This window comes from Astatotilapia calliptera, chromosome 23 (genome assembly GCF_964374335.1).
Source record: "Astatotilapia calliptera chromosome 23, fAstCal68.1, whole genome shotgun sequence".
NCBI classification, from domain to species: Eukaryota; Metazoa; Chordata; class Actinopteri; order Cichliformes; family Cichlidae; genus Astatotilapia; species Astatotilapia calliptera.
The window spans coordinates 20459035-20476936 of NC_137443.1; the positions used below are offsets into that span (position 1 = coordinate 20459035).

Sequence of the window (17902 nt, forward strand, 5' to 3'; positions counted from 1 at the left end):
CTGGACCCCCAGTCCAAGATCCGACGGACAGTGTAGACAGGACCCCCATCGACGATCCTGGGCGGGGGCGGGGCCCGGGAGGGGGGCGCCAGTGGGGAAGCGACGTGCCGCTTAAGCTGCGAGACGTGGAAAACCGGATGGACCTTCATGGCGGGCGGAAGCCGGAGACGGTAAGCCACGGGGTTGAGCCGGGCAGTGACTTCGTACGGGCCGACGAACCGGGGAGCGAGCTTCTTGGACTCACTGCGCAGCCGTAGGTGCTTTGTGGAGAGCCAGACGCGGTCCCCCGGCCGGAAGGGGTGACCCGGGCGGTGGCGGCGGTGATGCTGCCGGGTGTACAGAGCGTTGGCCCGGGAAATGGCAGCCCGCGCCTTGATCCAGGCCTGGCGACAGCGGCGGACCATCCGTTCAGCAGCCGGCACGTCGACCTCCGCTTCCTGATGGCTGAAGATAGGAGGTTGAAATCCATGACAGACCTCAAAGGGCGAGAGACCGGTGGCGGAAGAGATGTGAAGGTTATGAGACAACTCAGCCCACACCAGGTAACGAGGCCATAGCGACGGTTGGGCGGAGACGAAGCACCGTAAGAAGCGCCCCAACTGTTGATTGGTCCGTTCAACCTGCCCATTGGTCTGAGGGTGATAGCCGGACGAGAGGCGGCAATCAGGCGGCAGAAGGCCTTCCAGAACCTGGCGGTGAACTGTGGCCCCCGATCGGAGACTATGTCCTTGGGGAATCCGTGAAGCCGGACGACATGGTCCAGGAGGAGCTCGGCCGTCCGTTCGGCGGAGGGGAGGCCGGCCAGGGCGACCAGGTGCACCGCCTTAGAAAACCGGTCCACAAAGGTGAGGATGGTGTCAAGACCGTCCACAGATGGGTAACAAAGTCAAGGCCGACATGGGACCAGGGACGTCTTGGCACCGGGAGAGGGTGAAGGCCGCCAGCGGGCGGCTGGGTGGAGGACTTGGCCCGAGCACAGAGGACGGCGCCAGCGCCAACATCGGAGGCATCCACCTCCACCACAAAATCTCCGGCAGGATCAGGGTGGAGCAGGACGGGAGCTGTAGCAAACCGACGGATAAGGTCTCAGAATGCCTGTTTCGCACCAGGGGGGAGGCAGAAGGGCCTGGGCAGGTTAGCTGGTTTAGTGAGGGATGTCAGTGGCGCGACAATGGTGCTGAAATTGCGGATAAAGCGCCGATAAAAATTGGCAAAGCCCAGGAAGCTCTGTAGCTGCTTAAGGCTGGAGGGCTGAGGCCACTGGGTCACGGCTTGGAGCTTTTGCGGGTCCATGGTCAGGCCATTGGAGGAGATGGTGAAGCCCAGGAAGGTAGTGGACCGTTGATGGAAGGCACACTTTTCCAGTTTGCAGAACAGCTGGTACTCGAGCAGCCTGCTTAGCACGGCCCGCACATGGCGAATATGGTCCACTTCGGTGCGGGAGTAGATCAGGATGTCATCCAGATAGGCAAACACCCACCGGCCCAGCATGTCCCGCAAGACATCGTTGATCAGGTGTTGGAAGACAGCAGGGCTGTTGCAGAGGCCGAAGGGCATCACCAGATACTCCCAGTGCCCGTTAGGGGTGATGAAGGCCGTCTTCCATTCGTCCCCTTCTCTAATCCGCACCAAATTGTAAGTGCTGCGTAGGTCTAGTTTGGTGAAGATGCAGGCCTGGGAGAGGGAATCGAGCGCGGTGGATAGCAGAGGAAGAGGATGGCGGTTCTTAACAGTGATTTTATTCAAGCCTCGGTAGTCTATACAGGGGCGAAGCCCGCCGTCTTTCTTCTTTACAAAGAAGAACCCCGCAGCTGCAGGGGAGGTAGAAGGGCGAATGAAGCCCTGTTGGAGAGCCTCAGCGACGTACTCCTCCATGGCTTTGTTCTCTGCGGTTGACAGCGAGAATAGGCGACCACGAGGAGGGACTGCTCCCGGGAGGAGCTCGATGGCCATGTCGTAGGAGCGATGAGGAGGGAGAGCAGAGGCTCGCCTCTTACTGAAGACCTCGGACAGGTCATGGTAAGCCGGAGGGATCCTATCCAGATCGATGGGCTCCGGGGGTGACGCCTCTTCTGACTTTGAGTCCTGTCCAGTCCGGAAGAGAAGGCAGCGGCGTGAACACCGGGGACCCCAGTCCAGGATCTGGCAGGAAGACCAGGAGACGTGGGGGTCATGTCGACAGAACCAGGGGTATCCGAGGATGAGAGGAGAGGAAGAGGCCGAGACTACTAGAAACCGGATCTCCTCCTGATGATCCCCGACAGACATGCGGACTGGCTGGGTCTGGAACTGGACCGGGTAGGGTTGGAGTGGTCGCCCGTCTACTGAGGTCACCGGGAGAAATCGGTCGACGGAAGTCAATGGGATGCGAAGCCGAGAGGCTAGTTTTTGGTCGATGAAGTTCTCGGCAGCTCCGGTGTCCAGGAGGGCTTCGGATGAGAGCTGTTGGTGTTTCAGGTGAAATGTGACCGGTAACAGAAAACGAGAGGGATCGGAGGAGTGGGAAGGGCCAGGTGGGACACCCCCGCAGTCTACCTGGCGTCGTCGTTTCCCGGCCGTAGCGGGCACTGGGGACGACGGTGTCGAGCTGATCCACAGTAGGCGCAGAGGCCCTCACGCCAGCGTCTCTCTTTCTCCTCTTTGGGGAGTCCACCCAGCTGCATGGGCTCCTCGCTGGATGTGCTGCTTGGGCTAGCCGTGGCTCCATCAGAGGGGGGAGGAGGTCGCGACAACGTGGTCCGCTGAGGCTGGAAGGGTTTTAAGGCCCGAGGGGCATGGCGAGGCCGCGACATCACACGTTGGTCGATCTTCAGGGCAAGGTCCACGGCCTCATCCAAGGTCTTTGGGGCCTCACGGCCGGCCATCTCGTCTCTGATGTAATCAGCCAGTCCCTCTAGAAAGATGGAGCGCAGAGAAGCATCTCCCCATTGAAGCTTAGCAGCCAGGGTGCGGAATTGGGAGGCGAAGTAACAGACTGGTCGGCTGCCCTGGCGTAAATGAAGCAGCTGTGACTCCACTTCCACTTCACTGCTGGGGGGAACGAAAGTCTTTTTTAACTCCTCCACAAACAGAGCATAGTCATTACACGCTGCAGATTTATTGTTGTAGAGAGCCGCGGCCCATTCCTGAGCCTGGCCAGACAAGAGAGAGGTTAGCATCGCCACTTTTGCACGGGCAGTGGCGTATTTAGTGGGTTGACATTCAAACATCATGTCTAAGGTGGCGAGCAACCCATCAGGCCGGCCGTCTACTCCGTTCCACTTATCTGGTAGTCCGATCCGGGGCTCAGTGCTCACCGGCGCTGGCTGACTTTGCAGCGAGGTGACGGAAGAGGAAAGCTGGAGGACAGTTTCGGTGAGAGACTCCATCTTTGTGCTCATCCGATCCACCACACCGCGAAGATATAATACTTCGGCTTTCAGCCGTTCGAATTCCGCTGGGTCTATATGCGGCTCAGACATCCTGTCACGGTCGGGCGGATCACACACAGTAATTCGGCGTGCCCGTGTGGCGTGCTGGCTAGACCCAAGCGCGGCGAAGGCTAGCGGTGGGTTTGGAGCAGACACGCAGTTATTCTAGTAATGATCAGTGCACGAAACGTGGCTTCGGAACTGTCGTTACAGACAGAGAGCGAGCAGAGCCGGGAAGAGAAAAAGGATTGAAAGGGATTGTCACTCACGGTTGCTGAATCAGGCGGAGACTGACGTCGGCAGAGTTTCGGAGCTCCTGACACGAAGAGACTGATGTCTGAGCGGCGAACAGGTGGGTGGCGTCTCTCTTTTAACCCCGGCCCCGTGATCAGCTGATCACAGCCGATCACCGGCTGACACTGTGCCATCAATAGCACAATACTACTCTCACTTGGATGTGCACCTGTGTATCCTATGCAGCTGCAAGCATTTGATCAACTAAAACAGACATGTACACCTTTGGTTCCTGTCAACATTTTTTTCAAATAATAAGACTGCATCAATGCCATTCTTCCCCTTTTGGCAAACAACAGATTCAGCAGAGCTAATTTTCAGCTGCAGTCCATAGCAGGTAGGTGGCATATCAAATGAATCAACAAAACCAAACAGATATATGTGGGCATAACTGAAAGACAGAAAGACATGTAAAATAAAACACATACCATACAAAGAGTGGGCTTACAGTACAGACAAAAAATTAAATAGACGAAAATTTGAAATTGGCCAAAGGCTGGACCAGAGTGCAAAATATAACAGTGTGCTGGTGCACCACAAAAGGAAGTTAGATATTTTATTTACTTTTTTAATAGTAATAGTTCACAGGCATAATTCTCAACAGCATCCATCCATCCATGAAGTGCTACAGAGAAAATCACATTTTATTTATGTAATTAACACATTTTGAACTCTTAAAAAAATATAACAAAGGGAAAGACACCAAGCTGAAGTAAAATGATCCATGTAGCAAAGAAAAACTGTTGTGAGCCGCCACCCTTATATCGCCTTTGGGCTTTTGGAGCCTTGACCTGACTTTTAAAAACTAATTGGAAAAAAGCACTATGAGAGACAGAGGGGGGGGGGGGGGTAGCCTCCTCTGCACCCTGGTGACATACCCCTACTCCAAGGTCCTGCATGTGTGGGTGATTGTGGTGGAGCGGGAAGGGGGAGGCAGCTGGAGATGGGGAGGGAAGGAAGGGAGGGGCAAGTGACCCCTCCCTGGGGCCAGCTCCCCCGCTGACCCCAGTAGGCACCCCCATACTCCGCAACCCGCCAGGGAAAGGGGGCCCAGGCCCATCCAGACCGGGGCCCAGTGCAGCAGCACCTCCCGGCCGGCCCCACAGAGCCCTGGACAGTCCACCCAACCCCACCACAGAGAAAACTGCACCCACCCCACCATCCACTCATCTTCCAGACTACATAAGACAATAAACACCCAGGCTGAGATCTTCCTCCACCTCTCCTGTATCTCCCCCTCCTGCAGAGAGTTCCTGAAGAGAGGAAAGTTCCTGCAAGATGTGACAATCTCCCCCACCAGGTGGCTCGATGCACTGGCGGCACCCTGCTCCAGGGATGGGCCCCCATGCACCCACCCGCCCACAACCCCGGCAACACACCAACCAGGACCCAAGCCCCCAAGGCCCGGCCAGGGCCCCAGCCCAGAGACGGAGCGCCCCCAGAACCTCACGCCCATCCCGGACCCACCCAGGGGCAGCCAGGCTATCAGGTCAGTAACCCACGTCCGTCAGCACAGACCCTCCCCTAGCCCCACTGCACGCAGCCGCGAGGAAACAGTCACCTGAGAGCCAAAAGAGCCCCCAACCGGACATGACCGCTACCCCGGGTTGAGCCCCCCAAGGAAGATGCCTCCGGGGAACCCCCCCGATGCCCTAAGCCTGTCACTACCCCCACACCAATCACAACAGTGAATGCGGGACCAAACTATGACCCCCCACCCCCTCTAGGTGATGGAGCTGATCAAAGGAGCCCAGAGCAATTGATCTGATGTGGTGGCAGAGGCTGTATCAAGACTAATGTAATCTAATAGATAATTTCTATATTGGTTAGAATTAAGATTGTTTTTATTTTTCCAGTTCATGAGGACTGTTTTCTTGGCTATGCATAGGGCAGTGAAAACCATATGGGCGATATTCTTTTCTGAAGTGACATTATCTAAGCTGCCCAACAAACACACTAAGGGGGAAGTTGGAATGTCACATTTCAGACACTTTGATAAGTCTTCACATATCTCGCGCCAAAACTTCTGAACTGGTGGACAGAACCAAAGAGCGTGGATATAATTGTCCGGTGAATTGCCTTGACAGTGTGAGCAGTTGTTGGAAGATGTAAAGCCCATCTTGAACATCCGATGACCTGTTTAGTGCACTCTATGTAGTATTTTGTATTGTATTAATTGCAGACTGGGATTTTTAATCAATTTAAAGGTTTTTAAGCATACCTGAGACCAGAAGTTTTGGTCTAAACTGACTGATAAATCTGCTTCCCATTTTGCAGTAGGAAGTGATATTGATTCATCTGTTTTAGAAAGCATTCTGTATATTTTAGATAGTAATTTGGGGGTTTTAAGAGTAAGAAATTGAACCACACTTGGTGGTGTTTGTAGTTCAACTTGACCCGGTTTAAATTTCTTTTTTACTATGGATTTAATTTGTTGATATTCTAAAAATCTTTTTGTCATGGTCCTGGGTCATTTTGACCCAGTGTTCTTAGTTTTCCTGTAGTTTTGTATTTTGTTCCTTATGTCCATTGGATTGTTTGGTTTGCTATTTGGATTCCCCCCGTGTCCATGTTTTTATTGTGGTGTTTGTTCTGGTACCGTGTTCCCATCCTTTGTGTTCTGTGTTCTCCTCATCCCCTCGTATTCATCCTTCTTCTCTGCCTCTCTCTCTGCCTCTCTCTCTCTGTGCTCATATCTGTGTACTGTGTTGTGTTTAAGGTCCACATCTTGGTGTCAGTATTTTCAGTTTCGTGTCCTCCCTGCTCGGTCATGAGTAATTGTCTTCAGCTGTGTTCCCCGTGTGTTCCCACTTCCTTGTTCTGTGTTGCGTCGTCCCTCTAGGTTGTGTGCATTCACCGTGTCTTCCCAGCGCCTCAGTTTTAGTTGCTCCCAGTATAGTTTTCGTATTACTTCTTATGTTCCTGTTAATAAAGACCTGCCTTTGAGTTCATCCCCGTGTGTCTAGAGCCGTGCATTTGGGTCCTCTCTTGCCTTCACACAGCCGCCGCATGACAGAACGACGCAACCACGAAATGGACCCAGCAGGCTCCGCCCGTGAGGGAGATATTCTCCGTGTACAGAGTCTGGTGCAACGAATAACCCACGCCTCGGACTCACGGACAATTTCCGTCGGACTTAACGCCATAAAGGCAATAATCGAGGGAAACCCTTTCCTTCACCAGCTCACCTGCTATGAGGGCTTTATTGATGAACTGAGCCGAGCCAAGGAGGCATTACAAGCCCGTGAACTGGCAGACAGTGTCCGTTCCCGTGATTCCACACCACAGTGACTGCAGACGGAGATCTCCGCCCGTCAGCCGCCGCAGCAGCAGCAAAGTAAGCTCGCCGCGACGGTATCGTCACCAGCACCAGCATCGTCAGCTTCAGCGGCGTCGCCTGGTCCGGCCTCCTCCGGGTCTTCATCCCCGTCTGGTCCGGCCTCGACTGGTCCTGTGCCCACCGAGCCTCGGCCAGTATGCCTGACACTTAAGAGCCTCCGCCGCTGCCTTCCGTGCGGCCGGCCCCCTGAACTGCTCCGTCGTCGTCTCCTTCGCCGCCGCCGCTGCCTTCCGCGCGGCCGGCCCCCGGACGCCCTTCACCTGAGTCGCCGCCGGTGCCTCCCGCCCGGCCGGCCCCCTGAACTGCTCCGTCTCCCCCGGTGCCTCCCGCCTGCCCGGCCTCCTGAACTGTTCTCTGGGCTCTTGGGCCGTCAGCCTCCGGGCCGTCCCCTGAACTTTTTCGTGACTGTTGCTTGGACCCCTGCGCCTTTCATGGGCTCTTTTGTTTGTTTGCTTTTGGACTGTTCCTGGGCCTCAGTGCTGTTGTTTTGGACTTTGTTCCCTGTGTTTTGGTTTCTGGCTCGTTGTGTTTCATTTGTTTCGTATTGTTGCGTCGTCCCTCTAGGTTGTGTGCATTCACCGTGTCTTCCCAGCGCCTCAGTTTTAGTTGCTCCCAGTATAGTTTTTGTATGACTTCTTATGTTCCTGTTAATAAAGACCTGCCTTTGAGTTCATCCCCGTGTGTCTAGAGCCGTGTATTTGGGTCCTCTCTTGCCTTCACACAGCCGCCGCATGACACTTTTCTTGTTGATCCCATATTGTGTAACTAGTCCGTCAAATGAGATAAATTCTGTTCCTTCTAATATATGTTCTAAATATTTGATTCCTTTACCACTCCAATCTGAAAAGTTTATCATATTATTGTTTTGTAATATGTCAGGGTTGTTCCAGATAGGTGTACGTTTGCATGGGATTAATGAAGACGCCGTCAATTTTAGAAACTCCCACCATGCTGTCAGAGAAGAGCTGATGTTGATGCTTTTAAAGCATTCATGTCGTTGGATGTTTGAGCTGATAAATGGTAGGTCTGAGATCTCTAGATTATTGCAAAGTGCCTTGTTCTACATCTAGCCAAGGTTCATCTAAGAGGGTATGTTTTAGCCATCCTGAGATAAACTGAAGCCTGTTGGCTAAGAAGTAGTGCTGAAAGTTAGGCAGTTCTAGTCCTCCTTTATCCTTGGACTTTTGTAGTGTTTTTAAGCTTATACGTGGGGGTTTATTTTTCCGAATTTGGACATGCATGAATCTAGAGATCTGAACCAATCTTGTGATGGTTTGTTTAGTTGGGATCATTGAGAATAAATAATTTATTTTTGGTAAGACCATCATTTTTATAGCGGCAACCCTTCCCATGAGTGATATGGGTAGACATTTCCATCTAGCCAGATCATCTTCTACCTTCTTTAAAAGTGGGATATGGTTTAATTTAGTTAGATCTGCAAGCTTGGGAGAAACATTAATACCTAAATATTTTATATTTCCCGATTTCAGTGGTGTAGAAGAGGAATTATGGAGGGAGCAATCAGAGGTGTGGACTTGAGTCACATGACTTGGACTCGAGTCAGACTCGAGTCATTAATTTTATGACTTTAGACTTGACTTGAAAAAATGTTCTAAGACTTGTGACTTGACTTGGACTTTTACACCAATGACTTGGGACTTGAATTGGACTTGAACCGGTTTACTTGAAAAGACTTGATATTTTACCCCAAATATAAAATTTAACATGCATATTATATAGAGATTGAAAATGTGATGTCATTCACGGGTAGAACCGCAAAGGATTCTGGGAACTCGTGGCAAGCGGTACTAGCGCACGCAGGCTTTCAATTAAAATCAGTTATACAGCGATAAAAAGAAACACAAAAATGTCAAGAAGCCGTTGTATTATTAACTGCAATAGCCGGTCACATGACAGCCACGGGAAGCCGACGGGTAAAGAGATTGGTTGTTATCGGATTACGTCGTTGAAGAGAAATTGTTCAAGCCATGTTTCCGAAGTAACAAAGACGCGACGGATGGTCTGGATTGCAGCCATTCAAAGATCAAATATAACGTCCCAGAACACTCCAGCTCACAGGTTAGTCTGCTCCAAGCATTTACACGAAGGTCAGTGTTTTTTAGTAGTTAATACGTCATTTTCATGACATAATTAGTGATATAGGTTACAAGCAAGTCTGGCGCTGAACAAAAATTGTCGCGCTATGCTCCTTTATTTATTGTGCATAAATAGTGAATTGTCCTGACAGAATATTGCGTTTCGCTTCTGTTATTATGGTACATTGAGAAAAACATATACTTTTATTCACAGGATAAAACAGGTTTTTTGTATCACTAATTGCCCAGTATGATTACAGCATACAGTGTTATTGTCACTGCTACATTTCTGTGATGGGTACCAGAAATTATTTCCACTACTAATTAATTACCGTTGAGCTCAAAGGTTATATTAATAAACGGTTAACGAATGTGTATTTATGACGACAATTTGTGAGACTGGTAAACTTATGATACGTACGATGGTCTTTCGTTCTACACGGTGCATTTCAAGGTCCTGTACCCATCCGTCGGTAAACTGTACCTGGGCTTGTTGCAGTGACCTGAAGTTACTAAACTTCATGAGTGTATGCACTCACTCCAAGAACCGTATGATTATAAATATGCATATAAATATGCTACGATGAGATAGCTGACTTCATCTAACTAGCAAATGTTGTCCAGGCTACGTTGGTGATACAGTTTTTTTTAATGTGTATGATATTTTTGTCATGCGATTTTAAAGCTGGTCCTACAACCGCATCCAAGAATAACATGCAGCTTATCTCAGAACTGTCGGTGAAAATTATTCTTGGAGCTAGGTTTAATTGAGCTGCATTTTAAAGAGGTGCAATTTCACAATTTGTGTATATTTTCTAAGTTCACTATTTTGTCATGTGTTGAGAAAAACACAGATTTTAAAATTACATGGTCTAATATTTACATTTAGCATATAACTGCAACATTATTTTTTCGTTTTTTTTTTTTTTTAAAGACTCGAAAGGACTTGAAATTCAAAGTTTCAGACTTGTGACTTGACTCGGACTTTTACACCAGTGACTTGAGACTCGACTCTGACTTGCCTGACATTACTGAGACTTGACTTGAGACTTGAGGATAATGACTTGAGACTTACTTGAGACTTGCAAAACAATGACTTGGTCCCACCTCTGGGAGCAATTAATCGGTAGGACTGTGGATTTTGACCAGTTAATTGAGTAATCTGATATTCTTGCAAAAGAGTTTATCAATTCAATCACCCCAGAGATATTGGTTTGTGAATTTTGGAGAAAGAGTAACACATCATCCGCATAAAGGCTGATTTTATGTTCCACGTTCTTGCATTTTATGCCCTTAATTACTGAATTCTGTCTAATTGCTGCTGCTAGTGGTTCAATAAAAATTGCAAACAGTGAAGGGGAGAGTGGGCATCCCTGCCTGGTGCCCCTCAAGAGACAGAAGCTGGAGGATGTCTGGTCATTTGTTCTAACACAAGCTGTTGGGGAATTATATAATATTTTTAACCAGTTTATGAAAGAGGATCCAAAACCAAATTTGTGTAAAGTTGCAAATAGAAATTTCCAGTTAACTCTGTCGAATGCTTTTTCTGCGTCTAAAGAGAATATTGTAGTTTCTAGGTTTTTACTGTATGAGTAGTCTATCAAATTAAGTAATCTACGTGTATTTGTTGATGAGTGCCTACCTTTTATGAAACCAGTTTGGTCAGGATGAATTAAGAGGGGGGTTATTTTCTCCAGTCTCTTTGAGAGAGCTTTGCAGATTATTTTAAGGTCTACATTTATAAGGGATATTGGACGATAGCTTGAGGGATATACAGGGTCTTTGCCTGGTTTTAGCAGGAGATTAATGTTTGCAAAATTCATATTTGATGGAAGTCTGCCCTTTTCTTTAATTTCCAACAACGTTCTGTAGAAAACTGATGCTAGAATCGACCAGAATTCTTTGTAGAATTCTGCAGGAAAGCAGGAGGCATTTTATTTATGAGACTTTTTATTAATGTTAAGCTGGTTGAGGCTTGAAACCTGGACACGTGTGGCTGTTGGGCAAAGAAACTCAGCAGCTGCATGGTGGTTAGTTTGGTGCCGCGGCCTCAGATATGGGGGAGAACACAGCAGAAGGAAATGATATGGAGTTAATCATTAAGACACTCCAGACAGATTTACAGAGCTGTAATGGTTTCACATTGGTTTGTTCAGATGTCTCCAGAGTCTCTAAAACTGTGTGAACAAATAATTTACCATGACCCCTGACTCTGTTTAATCTGTGTCATTATGAAGTCCATGATGTTTTGATTGTCTGATTGCTGGGCCAAAAATATTCAAGGTTTTGTTATTCTTTTCCTTCTTTCTCATTTTATCTCTCTCTACTAATTTGTTTAGCTATGGATCTTTTTTGTTTCAGGAAAAGTTGCTCAATGTTTAAATTATGGAATGACTACACCTGTCATTTTTTGTTTGTTTGTTTTTCTGGTCATATATTGCTGGTCTATTATGTCCAATCAACATGTCTTATCTGTTGGTGAATCTGAATGTGAATTACTAACATTAGTCTTTTTTATTGTTAGCCACAAAAATGTTCCTGGTTCCATGTTGGACAAGCATGGGCCTATCTCCCCCCACCATGCTCCCTGCTGCTGGCTAATGCCCTCAACTGTAGGTGCACTGGTGGTTCTCAGCATCCGGGGCTGCTTGGCGGGGCCTGGCGCCCGTGGCTTGGTCCACTCTGGCCGAGTAGACTGGCCTAGGGCTCTCCTCAGCTCATTTCAGGATGGTGGTACAGCTGACCCTCCAGTGGTCTTACGCTCTGGGGGGCCTCTAGATGTCTGGGGCCTGGATCTCCTCCATGCCTGCTTCATGTCCTAGGGGGTTAGTTACATGGAGAAATTTTTTGAATACAAGTGCGCTCGCTCACACAGGTGTGAACATGGGTGCTCACAGACACACACTATATCTTCCTTGGCTGCTGCCTCAAAGCATAGTGTGCGTTGTCAGTCTTGTGCTTTTCCTCTCTTTTTTTCTTTCCCTCGCCTTTTCTTGTCTACGTCTTTCCCTTTCCCTTTCCAATCCACCAGTCATGCCTGTTCCGTTTATAAAAACTTAAAATAAAATAAAATAAAATAAAATATCATTCAAGTGGACCAGTTTGGCAAAGTTATAGTAATCCACTTGGAAAAATAAATCTGTTGGCCCCAAAAGGTCGATTCTATTCATTTGGACGTAGCGTATTCTATTGGAGAAACGTTTCATGACTTCTCTACAGTTCTCCCCATTAACTGCTCAAGGTTCAAGGTTCAAGGTTCAAGGTTCTTTATTTGTCACATGCATAGTTATACAAGTATAACACACTGTGAAATGTAGCCTGACACGCTCCTCAACATGTGCAAAAAAATTGGGGGGGGGGGGGGTGTAGAGGAAAAACATTATATATATATATGTAGTATATACATTGGGTGAACGTGCAGTAGTAGCAGCAAGCAGGTGAATTCTGTACATTAATATGAATAGACATCTGACTATTTTACAGGATAGACAATATAAACTTATTTAAAATTAAAGGAATTGAAATGTACATTGTGCCTTGGTTTAGAGTGTCTGGAAGAGTCCTGACTCAGTCAATTATAGATGATGTGAGAGGGCGGGTGTGTGTGTTTAGAGCACGGATGGCTTGGGGATAGAAGCTCCTCTTGAGTCTCTCTGTCCTTGCCCGGAAGATGCGGAACCTTCTACCAGATTGCAGAAGTTGGAACAGTTTGTTACCAGGATGGGACGGGTCCTTCAGTATCTGCGCTGCTCTAGTCCGGCATCTCCTGGTGTAGGTGTCCTGAAGCGGGGGGAGAGCAATCCTGCAGCAGTGTTCTGCTGTACGGATCACTCTCTGGAGAGCTTTTTGGTCCTTCACACAGCTGTTCCTTCCATAATTCTTCCTCTGCCCCACTGCAATCCGGAAATATTAAATATTTAGGTATTAATGTTTCTCCTAAGCTTTCAGACTTAACTAAATTAAACCACATCCCACTTCTAAAGAAAGTAGAAGGCGATCTGACTAGATGGAAATCTTTACCCACATCACTCATGGGAAGGGTCGCCACTATAAAAATGATGATCTTGCCAAAAATAAATTACTTATTTTTGATGATCCCTAACAAACCATCACAAGATTGGTTCAGATCTCTGGATTCATATATTTCCAAATTCCTTTGGAAAGATAAATCCCCGCATATCAGCTTAAAAACGCTACAAAGAATCAAGGATGGAGGAGGATTAGATCTGCCTAATTTTCACCAATACTTCTTAGCCAACAGGCTTCAGTTTATCTCAGAATGGTCAAAACATACCTTCTTAGATGAGCCCTGGCTAGATGTTGAACAGGCACTATGCAAGGATCTAGAGATTTCAGACCTACCATTTATTAGCTCAAACATCAAAAGACATGAATGCTTTAAAAGTATCAACATCAGCTTCTCTCTGACAGCGTGGTGGGAGTTTCTAAAAATAACGGAGTCTTCATTAATCCCATGCAAACGTACACCTATCTGGAATAACCCTGACATATTACAAAACAATAATATGATTAAGGCTACGTTCACACTGCAGGCGAAAGCGCATCAAATCCGATTTTTTTGACCCTATGCGACCCATATGCGATCATGGTATGACAGTGTGAACGGCGCAAATCCGATATTTTCAAATCCGATCTGGGTCACTTTCGTATGTGGTACTGAATCCGATACATATCCGATGTTTTAGAAAGCGACTGCTGTTTGAACGGTCAAGTCGCATTAAATCCGCCTTTTACGTCACCGACACAAGACTGAAGCCAATTATCAGCGCCCGAGAAGACATCGCGAACGCTTCCTAGCCATCCAGTGTAGATGTCAGTGAAACTGTTGGGAAGACAACGTGAACATTTTATTTGTACTGTATAATCTGCAGATTCTGACAGAAATCTGCAGCTATCCTTTGAAGCACCGCTCCTCTCTTAAACAGCAATAAGGATCATTATTAGGTTATTTACATTATTATGTAAATAACAAAATAACTTAAAGCAAAAATTTGGAAACGTAAAGTCCGAAGTCTTTATATTAACGGCCATCAGTCAAACAATACTGTTTGTTCTTGGTCTAAACAGAGCGCGTTGTGTGTGACATCTTCTTTTGCGCATGCGGGCCGCTTTGAGCGTTCACACTAGAGCGCGTTTGCTGTCGCATTTTATTTGTAGTGTGAACGAGGAGACAAAAAAATCGGATTTGATCAAAAAATCGGAATTGAGCATTAAGACCTGCAGTGTGAACGTAGCCTAATTTCCCAGAATGGAGTTGTAAAGGAATTAAATACTTAGAACATATATTAGAGGGAACAGAATTTATTCCATTTGACAGACTAGTTGCACAATATGGGATCAACAAGAAAAGATTTTTAGAATATCAACAAATTAAATCCATAGTAAAAAAGAAATTTAACCTCAGTCAAGTTGAACTACAAACACCACCAAGTGCGGCACATTTCCTTACTCTTAAATCCCCCAAATTATTATCTAAAATATACAGAACACTTTCTAAATTAGATGAATCAATATCACTTCCTATTGCAAAGTGGGAAGCAGATTTATCAGTCAGTTTAGACCAAAACTTCTGGTCTCAGGTATGCTTAAAAACCTTTAAATTGATTAAAAATTCCAGTCTGCAATTAATACAATACAAAATACTACATAGAGTGTGTGGCTGCCGTCAGCAGCAGTTATGCAATTTGAGACAATTTTATGGTTCAAGTTACAATGAATAAGTGAAATACTTTATTGTTAATATATGTGTGTGATGTAATGTATGTTGTTGGCTGGAAATACATTTACAAGGGTTACAGAATGTTTCCGGGGTGGAACCAATGTTTAGTCTGTTGTTTGGGGTGACAATATTTTCAGTTACACGCCACACTCGGTAGAGCGCAGCATGCTTTTCGTCTCTCTCTGGTGGTGGTAGAAACATGTAGACGCATGCAACGGAGTGTTCGACTATGGGAAAGAGTGACACTACAAGAAGCGTTTCATTTAACCCCTGCAAGTTAATGCGGCCAATGAGGTATGCAATTTGTATATGTTGTGATAGAAAATAAGATGTTTGTTTGTGATAGAGCGAGCGAGTTTATGGTAACCACGTGTATATGTTAGCATTTTGTGAAGGTAAATTGTAAGCATTTGTGTTGTTTAATGATGTACCTTATTGTTTATTCTCTATGAGAACAATGTACGGTGGAAATTGATTATTTTATATTGTTGTACAGTTCTCACGGCATCGTTACGGCATCTCTGGTGGCATCGTTGGTGGCGCCCGTGTGCAATAAATGCCAGTAAATCAAGAACGCCTTGTGTTCGTTTTTCAACTTGGAGGGAGTTACAGTGAGAACTCAGTCTGCTCGGCATGAGGCGAGGAGACGAGTAGCGGTGTCGTCATCCACTGAGCAAGAAGAAATTCATCGCACGCTAGCATCAGACAGATAAGACTATGCATACGCCAGTTAACCTAAGCAGCAAACAGTTGAAGTTTACATGGACGATCCTTTAAGTGATGCATTTAAAACAAGTTAAATGTTAAGAAGTGGGTCAACTTTGACGACTGTTTAACGGAACACTGTAAGAACTGAAAGTAATCTGGTGCTCTGCATATCTCCTTTCTAAGTTCATGGTTCTGTCTAATAAGATTTTTTATAGGTGAAGTCATTTTACCTATTCGTGTTATTTGGATGCTAGAAGTGTTGTAGAATTAAGTGCTGCGTCGTATGTGTTGTTGGTTTAGGAACAAAGTTCACCATATTTATACGACTCAAGATGGTATTCATTCAGATATTTTATTAAGGTTTAAGGTGTTGTAAAATCTTGAAGGTATTATCCATTCTTGATGTTTTGGACAAGTTCACCTAAAGACAAGGTTAAGCTTGTAGCTATTAATATTTCAGGCAATTGAGCTGGTCTGTTGTTAAACCGCATGTCTGTTAAAGGTATAGCTAGAATTTATTTTGTGCCAAGTAATAAGTAAACATCGCAGAATGGATCAAACAACTGAATATGAAACTAAGAATGGCGACTTACTTGAGGATAGTAGTGCCACAAATGTACAGCAGTCATGTGAAGAAGAGCCACGAAGAAGTCAAAGACCTCGAAAGCTTACTGAAAAGGCTCAGCAACTGCATGATGATAAGTCAAAAAAACTTCAGCATCGTTTCACTACAACTTGTGATAAATGGAAAGCAAACGCCAAGCAAGCTAAGAAAATGATAAAGGGAGCCCCCTCTGTTGAGGTTGTGAAGGATTTGATGTGTAAGTTAAGTTGTGCATCAGCAGATGTGAAACACGCATATGAAGATTTGCGCAAATGTGCTTCCCCAGACAGTGAGATCCGTCGTAGGGCAGACACCTGTGACGCGGTATCCAAAATAATCTTGGACAATGCAACCACTTACCTTCAGAATAAAGATAACGAAGACGTTCAGATAGAGGATTTAGTCTGGCCTGAGTCTAGTTCAGTGTTTTCATCTTCAGCTTCTCAAGGCATAAGTAAGGGCTCTCAAAGAAGTCTAAGCTCTGCAAGCAGTTCCAGCATAAAGTCACAAAAGTCAAGCCTTTCCTCCATTAAGAGACAAGAGGCCGTAGCAGAGCTAGCTGCTACACAAGCTGCACTAAAGGTCCTGCAAGAGATAGAATGTGAGCAACAAGAACTTGAAAGTCTTGAAGAAGAAAATCGAAAGAAGATTGCATTACAAGAGGAAGAAAATTTGGCAAGAAAGAAAGCACTGGAAGAGAAACGCAGACAAATAGAGCGCTTACAGACTGTTAAGGAGCTAAGTGCGGCGAAGGCACGACTCCAAGTTTATGAACAAGACATAAGCTCGGATGAGGAAATAACAGAGTTACTTCATAACCACGCAGCTCAACAACATAGATCTCCAGGAGTTGTAAGGAGTCCACGTGAGCATCCCGTGATACACCAAGCAGATAGTATCACAGTCCTCGCTGAAGCAATAGCAGAGTCTATTAATGTAAGCCGTCTCCCAACACCTGAACCATCTATCTTCATGGGTGATCCACTAAGGTATAGCGATTGGAAGATGTCATTTCTAACCCTGATAGGTAGGAAAAACATTCCAGTAGGGGAAAGAGTCTATTACCTTCGTAAATATGTTGGCGGACCTGCAAAAAAGGCCATTGAAAGCTACTTCCTATTAGGAACGGATACAGCTTACAACTCAACATGGGACATCCTGGAAGAAAGGTTTGGAAGTTCATTCGTGATAGCTAAAGCTTTCAAGGATAAGCTTGCCGCATGGCCCAAAATTGGACCCAAAGACAGTGTTGAGCTGAGGGATTTTTCAGACTTCCTTAGAGGCTGCCAGGCTGCAATGTCCCAGATTAAGGGTCTGGAAGTATTGAACAACTGTGATGAAAATCAAAAACTTCTAACAAAACTGCCAGATTGGCTGGTGGCCAGTTGGAACAGGAAGGTGACCGAGGTAGAAGAAACTTGTAATGTGTTTCCTACTTTCAGTCAGTTCGTGGAATTCATCACAAAGGAAGCAAAAATAGCTTGCAACCCAGTGACTTCTCTTCATGCCCTGAAGTTTAATGATGGTGAAAAGGTAAAGATAACAAAGGCACGAAACATTGGTGCAAAGGTGCTTGCGAGCAACTCTGAAGAGAATGCAGAACGTAAGAAATGCACTTTTTGTGAAAGATGCAATCATGGCATACAGACATGCTGGAAGTTCAGGGAAAGACCAGTTGAGGAACACGTTAAGTTTGTTCAGACAAGGAAG

The 17902-nt window shown here is 46.3% G+C and overlaps 1 long non-coding RNA gene across 1 annotated transcript; it reads left to right on the forward strand.

Moving 5' to 3' along the window:
- The first annotated feature begins 14820 nt into the window (after positions 1-14820).
- Positions 14821-15919, forward strand: LOC145424333 (uncharacterized). Its single transcript, XR_013905377.1, has 2 exons — positions 14821-15174; positions 15377-15919. It is a non-coding gene; the product is annotated as an uncharacterized LOC145424333 (long non-coding RNA).
- The last annotated feature ends 1983 nt before the right edge of the window (positions 15920-17902 follow it).